Genomic DNA, 11,140 nt, shown 5'->3' with positions numbered 1-11,140 from the left:
GGAGACCCGCCGGCCGTGGAATATCGCTCATCTTCGGCCTTGCTATACTTGAGCCACCGGCTCTCATGATGTACATATTTTGACGATGTATATATTATGATAAGTAATAAAACAAGACCTCTGTCCTTTTCATCCTCAAAGTTCATATGTCTTCATTATTAAAATTTAAAACGACCAAAAGGGGGATGATCGTGTTCGAGTCCGGCTTTCCCTTTGGTCCGGCTCACGATCGTATTCGAATCTAGCCATTAAACCTCATGATCACTAGGGGGCTTCCTGTTCAAACATAGGTCGTATTCGAACCAAAGAGAACATAGCTGTCGGTACCCTCTTGATCGGCACAATGACAAACTCACTATGGGGTTTCTTGATCGTATTCGAATCATAGCTTAACCCCTTTTGGGTATGACTTTGATCGTATTCGAATTAGGGTCGTTAAAAACCTCTCAATGTCATTTGGGGGCTTCATGTTCAAACATATGTCGTATTCGAACCAAAGAGAACACAGCTGTTGGTACCCTCTTGATCGGCGCAACACCAAAGCCACTGGGGGCTACATGATCGTATTCGAATCCTAGCTTAACCCCTTTGGTCCGGTTTACTGATCGTATTCAAATCAGAAGCCTCAAATATGTCTTTTAATCTTTTGCTTAAGTTTTTTTGGAAACAATCTTTGTTTTTCGCTTGAGACTTTTTGTCCAGATCTAAGTATAAGTATGGTTTCAATTTAACCCGGCTTTGTTTTGGACGATAAGTCGCCAGGGTATGACAATCGTCATACATGTGGAAGCGTTGGCTTCTAAAATATTGGGTTATCACCCTTACTGTTCAGTTTACATGAATCGGCAGTGCAAATTCAAAATCACAGGTATGATATTGTCGTTCTGTTTCAAAGTTAAAATTCATAACAGGCTCATATGTGTCTTTTCTTTCAATATTAATGGTTGTATGTAAGATATTATGATCCACCCTGTGGTAAGCCACCAGCATAATTCAATATCATAAGAATGATATATTTCATGATTGGTTATTCTTGCATCCAGCCTTGGTTATAAAGCTATGTTGGTTTCCATGGTTGTGTATTGGGCGTTATGACCCGTCCGGCGATAAACCGCCAGGACAATTTTTTGCATGCAGGAACAGATTCAACACTACTGATATTTTAAGGGATGTCAAGCTTATCTTCACATAACGGATAAAATTGTTGTACGCATCCCAATATGCACGATGGCATAAGCAGAACATGAAGTTTTAAGCTAGCCTATTACAAGGCGCTTGGAGCCCAAAAGGATAACACTGTTTTTTACTCTCGCACATAGCAGATGATATACTAGAGCCGGTTTATGAATCCTGGCCGGGTTGACTAGATGGTTGTGACTCATCCCTTGTCAGTTTGTCATCCTCCACCATTTGGAAATTGGGTTTGGACCAATCAAAGCCATGAAGGGCGACAAACTCAGCCTCATCATCAAACAGACCAGACGGGTCAATTTCTGGGGCAAAAGTGTGTTTTGGAATCGGTGGAACTAAGTCCATCACTTTATATGAAGCGGTCGCCATCTTCTTATTTTCTGCATCAAAACCCGGCTGATACGTGGTGAGATTGGTTTCTTCAGCAATAATGGTGGCATGAGGACGAATCTCTTTCACACAGGCAGCAAAGTCTTCTTGGTCGAAAGGAGTTCCATCTTCCTTAAGGCTGGGGTACCCACTGGCTATGTCCGCCGGGTCTAACTTCGGTACCCAGGCTTTGGAGTGGCTTAACCAGTTACGGCTCCGGCTCTCGCGCAAGAACACTTGATTTCCTGGAACCTGGTGGGTAAGATGGACAGCTTCTTCAAGACATCACTCAATAAGTTTGGTTCTTGGTTTGCTGGGGAGATAATGGCAAGAGCCTATTGAGCTCTAGTATACAATTGCTCCACAAGTGTGTAAACCGCCTTGAGCTTTATCAGGGTGTCTTGACTCAAGTTGCTACTCCGGGGACCTGTCAAGTTTTCCCAAAAGTTAAGTAGGCGGCTTACATTATGGTGACAAATATAGACTTTGAGTAAATAATAAGGTGATTTACCAAAGATTGCAGAAACCATCTGAGACACATGGTTCTTTAAACCGGTGAGTTCAGCGATAACTTCTTTCAGAGCCGCCTCGGCCGTCTCGGCACGCTGCGTCAAGGCAGTCTTCTCATTGGCCCAAGCCTTTTTCTCTGCACTAAAGCTAGTCTTCAGTTTTTCTGCTTCAGATACACTCAATTGGAGTTTGGATTCAGTTTTCTTTGTTTCAGTCTCTTGAGTCGCCAGCCGGTTCTTGGCCTCAGACAATTGGGATTCCAGTTCTGCGGTTACAGCCTATATACAGCATAAGGTTGTTTAGTTTCATGGCGGCTTATGTAGATGATAGTTGCATGGTGGATTATAAAACAAGTCCCAAGTACTTTGCCAGAAATAACACTTGGCACTTGGGGGCTAATGTTTGTCGGCGTAATTTTTTCAAAGGAACTGGATTCTTTCCAGAAGTCCCAAGTGCTTTGCAAGCAAGACCACTTGGCACTTGGGGGCTAATGCATATTGCTGTTTTTACCACCGAAGGCAAATTGAAACACTAGCAGCATCCGGTTTGGTTGTAAACCGGGCGTCGAAAGGAATCTAAGGCTTATAAGTCTATTAAAAGTCTACAGATCATTCACTCCTATCATAATCAACAGACTTGGGGCTGCTAGGGTACATAACTTATATAAACCGGAGAACATACCTCATATTTTTGGTGCATCTGTTTGACCATTTCAATCTCTGAATCACGGCTGGAGTGGACTTGACTGAGATAGCCAGATAGTACTTCACCGATACTCAGATGGGCATAGTGGGAGACATCAAACCTCACTTTCTGCCTCTCCATGACTTCTTGTTTTGTGGAGTGTCTTGCTAGCACAGTTGGATTCCCCAGTTCAATAAATCTGGTGCCAGTGATTAAAACATCATCGTCGTGAATCTCTGGCGGGTTAGCTGAGCTTGATGGTTCAGTAGTGGATGGATTAAGAACGGTTTCGTCAACAGATGGCTCAGGTACATCTGATTGAACGTTGATAGCAGGGTCTTCCGGTGCTTTAGTTTGTTCCAGGACAAGAGTCGGCTGCGCCGGTTCAGCAGCTTTTGGATCCTTAGATGGTTTTGCCACCTTTGCTTTCTTGGGCTTTGCTTGTCCACTAAGAAATAATTTGATGAGTCAGTATAACGATGCAAGCATAAAGGTGCAGAAGAAGAATAACTATCTTTACCCGGGGTGGTCTTAAAAGTCGGCACCTGAGTTTGTGAAGAATCACCAGAGGAGGAACGAGCAATCTCCTGCAAAAGTGGAATTATAATTGAGTGACTTATAAAAGTAACTTGTTTATCAGAGTTAAGGTTTAAAAGAACCTCATTTTGGTGTTCCCGAGGGGTTTTTGGTAAGACGGAGGGTAACTCATCATCTCCATTGGCCCGGGTCTGACAGCGGCTCTCATGTTGCTGTTGTTTCAAAAGAAAATGAGGATCTAAATAAGCCAAGGGGTGTGAAAACCTTACTTTCCGGGTTACCCACCGAAGTTTCTGCCTTGGTAAAGGTTCTGAGTCAGAGGAAAAAATATTTACCTCTTCTTCAACTGCCTGGCTGGCCCCCGTGTCCTCCTGGTAATAGTCAGTGTCAATAAGGTTGTTAAAAAGCAGGCCAAGAGAGTCAAGGGCTACCTCCGACTCAGAGGTGTCATCCAGCTTGAGTAAGTCAGAAGCAGTTGTTTTCTTCCTAGACTTTCTGGCGATTTTCTTGGCCGCTAATGCAGCAGCTCTAGCTTTTTTGGCAGCCTCATGATCATATTTGGCCTTCCAAAAGTCAGACTTAGCCTGTAGAAAAATAACATGTTGAAACTCATGCAAATACTTAACTGTTGAGGAAAAAGGAGTCCAGAAGATTTACCTCTGGTGCGGGGTTAAGCTTGCAGAAAGGATTCAACCCTACTATGCTACAGTCTTCATATTTGCTGTTGACGAGGGTGGTTGACATTTCAACAATAGCTTCTTCGGTTAGACGCAAGGAACTATGACATCATGGATTGTCTGTTCCTCTGGTATAGTAGCACATCAAGTCAGATCGGCGGCTTAGAGGGATGATCCGCCATGCGATCCAGCAGCAGATCAAGTCAAGTCCAGTTAAGCCGTTTCCTAGCAAGGCTTGAACCTTTTTGATTTTTGGGGTAAGCTTCTTGCGTTCAGCGGCAGAAAGTTTGTCAGAGAGTAAATATTTAGCATTAAGAAGCTCAGCGCGATAACCCGGCATTGGATTTTCATCAGCCGGCGACGTATCCTTGCAGTAGAACCAGGTTTGGTTTCAATCCTTGCGATGGCTTGTCAAGACTACTAGAGGAAAGACAACATCCCGTCTGCGTTGAATCAAAATCCCGCCAAGTTCCAAGCTGGGACCGTTGGTGTACTCGTTCTGGCGGTTCAAGTAGAAGTATTCTCTGAAGAGTTCAACAGTAGGTTCTTCTTGAAGATAAACCTCGCAGAAAACTTGGAAACTGCAGATGTTTGATATGGAATTGGGTCCAAGGTCTTGTGGATGAAGCTTGAAAAAATGTAGAATGTCTCTAAAGAATTTTGAGCCGGGCGGCGAGAAACCCCGGTTCATATGATCAGTGAAGACGATGATCTCACCATCCTTTGGCTGAGGTCTCTCTTCGGCCGGGTCAGGGGCACGGTAAGACATGACACTCTTCTCTGGTAAGTATCTGACAGTGACAAAATCCTTTAGAGTATCCTTGATGACTGTGGAAGGGACCTAGTTGCAAGTTGTCATCGTCTTCGGTGGCATGGTGAAAAGACAATCTAAAAGGAAGTAATTTGCCGGCTCAAATTAGGTGGTGGAATTGCAAGATAATGATTGTAGTACAGATGTATAATGGCGGTTTAAATAAGGGCTAATGGTATATAAGGGGAAAATAAGCCGGCATGGTAAACCGCCATACCTAAAGATATTCAAGAGTTGCCAGCAACGAAAAATTGGCTAAGTACTGAGATAAACAAGTTTCACAGGCTGCAGCTATTATTTTGGATCAACGGCTGTTCAGGAAAAGGAAAATAAATCTAGACCTAAAAGTCGGTACAGATGAGTTCATGAGCTTGCACAAGGTTTTTTCTTCCAGGAAAGGGGATCTACTGATATCAAAAGTGGAAACAAACGACTACCACATTGGTTTAACGCCATTTCCATATCAAAGGAGCTCGTGGTACAGCCTGGAAGATGAACTATGATGAACTACGAAGAACACAGAGAAGCTCGCAAACTCTAGTGCGGATCTAAGGTAGGAGAAGGCAGAAACTTACCGCCGTAGATCTGCTATGGAGGATTGCCGCCGTTATCTGGATCGACTCAGGTTGATGCAGTAGCCGAGGTTGAGGAAGACGAGGTGCTCTGCGGCGGCGATGGAGCTCGAGCGGTAGAAGGGTTGCGAGGGAAAGAAGGAAGAAGGAGAAAAATGGGAGATGGCTTTCGGATCCTATTTATAAGGAAACAGAGAACGTGCAGGTGTGAAATACGAGGAAACCGAAAATATGGTCATCCAACTACCAGGACGCCTCAATTCTCGGGATAATCATTAAGATAAAGATCCGTTGAGATATATTAGATAAAGTGTGAAGTAATGGCAGATAACGTCATGGAGGGTTATCACAAATCCTAGAGATGACGTCATGGCGGGTTACAAATTTTCGCACGATAAGGAGCAAAAGATTTCCTATAAGTGTTGAAGATTGACATGAACCAGTTCAAATCAATCTGGGGCCTAATGTTGGGGATATGACTATTAGGTATGACCCGCCTAGGAGGGGCCGGGTTACACCTATGGCGATTCATGAAGCCCAAGTCAGCTCTGGAAGATGCGGTTCAGTTAAGGGCCCAAAACCCAAAGGTGACTCAAGGCCCGTAGAGATAAACCGACATATGTACATAACTTGTATTGTAAGGTAGGAATAATTAGAGACCGAGCCGGACACTATTTATGAGCCGGCCGGGACTCTATGAGCCGCTGGGCGTCAGCCTCTGTATATAAAGGGACGACCCGACGATGGTTCAGGACAAGTAACCACAGATCGGAAGCTAGGTCAAGCGGATTCGCTCCTTAGCAATCGAAACATAAGCAATACCACCTCAAACTGGATTAGGCCTTTACCTTCACCGCAAGGGGCCGAACCAGTATAAACCCTCGTGTCCTTTGTCCCGTTTTAACCCCTTTAAGCTTCCTAGTTGCAATGGCTCCACGCTTAAGTCCTTTCACTAGGACATCTGCCGTGACAATTCCACGACACTGGCCGAAGGCTTTACAAGGGCAATATCAGGGTCATGTTAAGAATCACACCACCATTCTTGAAGCAGTCGCATCATGGGATCTTTGGATTTGGCATGCCCGGGTCTCACACTGACATCAATGTGCCGCAACGATCGTCGTTGTTTGCGAGGCTAATTGAAGGAAAAGCTCCTCCTTGCCACTATACTGTCAATGGACATGAGTACAACATGAGCTACTATCTGGTTGATGGTATGTATCCTCCATGGGCTACCTTTGTCAGCACCATCTCAAACCTAGTTGGCTAGAAAAAGTCTCACTTTGCCCAAAGACAAGAAGCAGCTAGAAATGATGTTGAGAGGTCATTTGAAGTTCTTCAGTCCCATTTTGCAGTTGTTCATGGACCTGCAAAACAATGGGATCCGGAGACCTTGTGGGAGGTGATGACATGTTGTGTGATCATATACAACATGATCATCGAGGATGAGGGTGACAACGCTGCTGCAACTTTGGAATTTGAGAACATGAGTGGCTTATCCAACTTCCGGACGAGAATCCGACCACATTTGAGGAGTTTATTCAAATGCATCAACAAATTCGGCATCGACCAACTCACGAGCAGCTCAAGGAGGACCTGATTTAGCATCAGTGGGCGGTGAAAGGAGACAACAATGTTGGGATATAAAATATTTGAACTTTTTTAAGTTTAAACTAGTGCTGCATGCGGCCATTTGAACTTTCGTGCCCTTTGCATGTGGCTACTTGATCATGTCGACTGGGGGAAAAAATCTGAAAGCCCAGATGTATGTGGCTACGGTTACTATTTCCCGCATCCTACTAATGCGGTAAGGTTTTTTGCGGGTTACCGTTGGAGATGCCCTAAGCACCCAACCTGGGAGTCGGTTGTGGTGTTGGGTTTCCCATCCCCTTAATTTTTCATCTAAAAAGGTTGGTACCCTAAGTGTTGCTAAAACCTAATTTTACCAAAAAAAAAGAATAACATTTTAATAATACTCATTTGAATTTGATTACAGTCTAAAGTTATTAAAAATATGCAAATATTTTCAATGTGTACATGGTTTTAAATGGGACTCTGTGCCATTTAGCGCAACGTGACCTCGTTTCGCTGGATGTGCTTCCCCCGTAAGAAAGGAAAACAATTCGCTGGATGTGGTTCCCCTAAAAAAGACAAATTGCGAATCAATCTGTAGTTGAGTTGGTTAGGTGGACAGTGGTATCCCCAACCCACCAGGGTTCAAATCCTGGTGCTCGCATTATTCCTGGATTTATTTTAGGATTTCCGGCGATGCGCTTTCAGTGGGAGGAGACGTTCCCGTCGATAACGAGGCGCCTACGGTGACTTCGTAAATCTCAAGATGATATGCCGGCTCAGTCTCTCGGAGGTGCTCATAGGGGTAGGGTGTGCGTGCGTGCGTTCATAGGGATGAGTGTATGCGCGTGTATATGAGCGCTTGTGTCTGTACTGATGCTCAAAAAAAAGACAATTCGCTGGCTGTGGTTCCCCTAAGAAAAAAATTAATTCGCTGGATAGCCGATCGTGGGGATCCGCAGGCGCCGCCCCTCCCCTGCGGCAACCACCTACCCCTTCCCTGCTCCTCTCCGCTCCCGCCTGCCACCACCACTCTACCCCGCCGCCATCCCCCGCGACAGCCCGCTGCCCTACACCTCCCGTCCTGCTCCGGCCACCACAACTCTCCTCCGTCGTCATCCCCTGCGACAGCCCCCTACCCCACACCTCCCGTCCGGCTCTGGCCACCACGATCTCCTGCGGCGGTCCCCTACCCCACACCTGCGACAGCCCCCTATCCAATACCTGCCGTTCGCCGCTGGCCACCACACCATCCCTTGCGACAACCCCCTATCCAATACCTGCCGTTCGCCGCTGGCCACCACACCATCCCTTGCGACAGCCCCCACTGCAACCCCTGCCATCTGCCGCCGGCCTCCATCACTCTCCTTCGTCGCCACCTCCACTGCCTGGGCTAATATGCCTGGCTGCGTTTCGGGCGAAATAATCTCGCGGGAGACGGACTTAATTTGCTTCTGTTCGTGCGGCAGGCGCAGTCTAAAAGGAGTAATTTTTTTCCGGAGGAGTCTGTCTGTTGAGAAGTTGTAATCAGGATCCTCTTCCTCTCCTCTAATAATCTCCTCCCTTTTGTAGGAATTGTGCAATCGGGGAAGAGAAAAGATAGGTCTAGGGCACATCTAGATGTGCTCTAGTTATTGCACATCTAAGTGAGTGAATCAAGCATAGAGGAAAGAAAAAAAGAAAAAGAAAAAGAAAATATCCACACGAATCGCAATGTAAGATCAATGACATAAGACTTAGATGTGCAATACTTATGGCACATCTAGATGTGCCTTAGCAAAACTGAAAAGATAAATTTCTGTTTGTGCGGCGAGGGCTGTCCAAAAGGAGGAATTTTTTCCGGGTCTGTTAAGGAGTTGTAATCAGGATCCTCCCCCTCTCCTTTAATATATCCTCCCTTCTGGACAAGAGCTGGCCTTAATAAATAGAGAGTCGGAGGAGTAGGAAGGGGCCCTCGTCGATCGAATAAGTTGGCATCCGTGATCTGATTTTTGCCGGCGATTAGTCTCCTTTGTTGCGCCGGCCTAAATAAGCAGAGGAGGAGTAGTAGGGGGGATTCGAATATGGGAGATTAGGCATCCGCCGCTTGTCGCAGATCCAATAAGGTCGATCCAAATAGTTCGGGCGTCTCATCATCAAGAACAGTTTTTTCAACAAGACCAGTTGATCTGATCAGCCATGATGAAGAAAAGACGTCACCGCAGAAACAATGTAAGTTTTGTTTCTGTTTTGTTTCTATTGTGCCTGATTGATATTTGTACTATGTACTAGTACAAACGAAAGGTTCTTCTAAAGACTGATTATTTGTTGTTCCAGGTAAATGCAACACAGAAAGCAACCCTCAACAAAGACGCTGCTAGCAGCGAAGAAGTCGGAGACAGGCTTAGCAAGCTGCCTAATGACATTCTACTCAACATTCTAGAGAGGGTGGACACGCTCGATGCAATAAGGACCTACATCCTCTCAAAGCGAATGATGAAGCTCTGCACCAAGCTCTCGCAGTTCTTCCTAAGTTGTAGTTCCATTCCAGGTCACAATGTTAGAACCAACAGTGAATATGTCAGAACCAACAGTGTTGTGGCTCATGTAACGGATAATATCTTGAGCACAAGGAGTCCGGAGATCACCATTAGCAAACTCAAAATCAGATTCATCTTGATGCAACCTGATTGTTACACAATTGGCAAATCTGCCGCCCGCACCATGGCAACACAGAAGGTTGGTGCAGCTGAGTTTGAGATCATAACAGAGAAAATTCATAAGAAGTGTTCTCCTGCCGATCTCCTCGATCATGCGAAGCAGTTCAATGATTTTTTCAGTGCTTGTCTGGATGCATTTGCTGGCCTCAAGCGCCTGTGGCTGCGCAATATGAGGTTTGGTGAACTGGACATACCCAACATCCTCACCACTTGCAAGCTCTTGGAGTCTTTGCATTTAACCAATTGCGACTCGGGGATGAATTCTCTGGTGCAACTAGAACATGCTAAACTTACTGAGCTCGAGGTCGAGTATGGGAAATTTGAGATAGTTGAGCTGACATGTCTACCAAAACTCCAACGGGTGAGCTATAAGGGCTGGTTCAACTCTCATAAAGGTCCCCTGTATTTTGGTTTTGTACCACAGCTTTCAAAGCTGAGGCTTACTAAAATTGGCACCCGACCAACTAGGACTCTTGAGTTAAGTCAGCTCCTTGGTAATGTTCCTTACATAGGCAACCTGCATCTGGATTTTCAAAGTGAAAAGGTACTAATTAGCCATTTGAATCATACCTGTCCATTCTCACTCTATATATGATGGTTATATGTAATACTCCCTCCGTTCCATATTAAGTGTCGCTGATTTAATACAAAGTTGTAATAAATCAGCTACACACAATATGGAACGGAGGGAGTAACAGTAGTAGCTTAAGTTGGTCTTCTCCACCAGTTGAGAATGTGATTTATATGCAACTTGCACTCAGTTTGTAAATTGTTTTTCCTTTCCCAGATTTGGGTTCTGCCAGAAAGCCCGAAGCTGCTCAGGCCTGTGCTCAGCCAACTACAGCAGGTGAATCTAGACAATCTTTCTGAAGGATGTGATTTAGCTTGGACAATGTTTATTATTGAAGCTGCACCGTCCCTAAAAGAGCTCTGCATCACAGTCTTGGATCATTGGTGCAATATGGTGATGAGAGACAAGGAGTTCCGGAAGAACAATGGTTTCTGTGAAAAGGCAGACGTGGAGTGGAAGCCACCCCCCTGATTTCAAGCACAAGAATCTGGTTAAGCTCACCATCTATGGCTTCCAACCTGACGACATCTTTGTGCGATTCATCAGGTGTGTCATGGAACATGCGGTTAATATGGCAGAGATATCTCTGCATGACAGGAAGAAGGTATGTCTGCGCTGTGGTGTCTTGGATCCTGAGATGAAGTACCCATCGAGGTATCCACGGAATGCTGATGAACGCACACATATCACTGAAGAATTGGGGAGGTCTTTGCCTGCTATGGTTCGCTTCTGGATGTAATTGACAAAAAGAGATGTACTACCTAGTATTAGTACTAGTTTGCAAATCGTCTGAACTATAATTCAGTAGTACTCTTGCTTTCCTTTGAATTGAAGCTATGTGAAGTGTTTGTCTAATGGAGAAAATATTTAGTAAATTTTCAGAGTATTTTGACATTTTTGGATTGGGATAAGCTCATAGATACTCCCTTCGTCCGGAAATACTTATC

At 45.0% G+C, this 11,140-nt stretch overlaps 1 pseudogene; it reads left to right on the top strand.

Annotated features, from left to right (window-relative positions):
* Window positions 1–8,713: 8,713 nt before the first annotated feature.
* LOC125533613 lies at window positions 8,714–10,996 on the top strand (annotated as a pseudogene).
* The last annotated feature ends 144 nt before the right edge of the window (window positions 10,997–11,140 follow it).

Source organism: Triticum urartu, chromosome 2 (genome assembly GCF_003073215.2).
Source record: "Triticum urartu cultivar G1812 chromosome 2, Tu2.1, whole genome shotgun sequence".
NCBI classification, from domain to species: Eukaryota; Viridiplantae; Streptophyta; class Magnoliopsida; order Poales; family Poaceae; genus Triticum; species Triticum urartu.
This window is presented reverse-complemented; position numbering and strand designations above follow the sequence as displayed.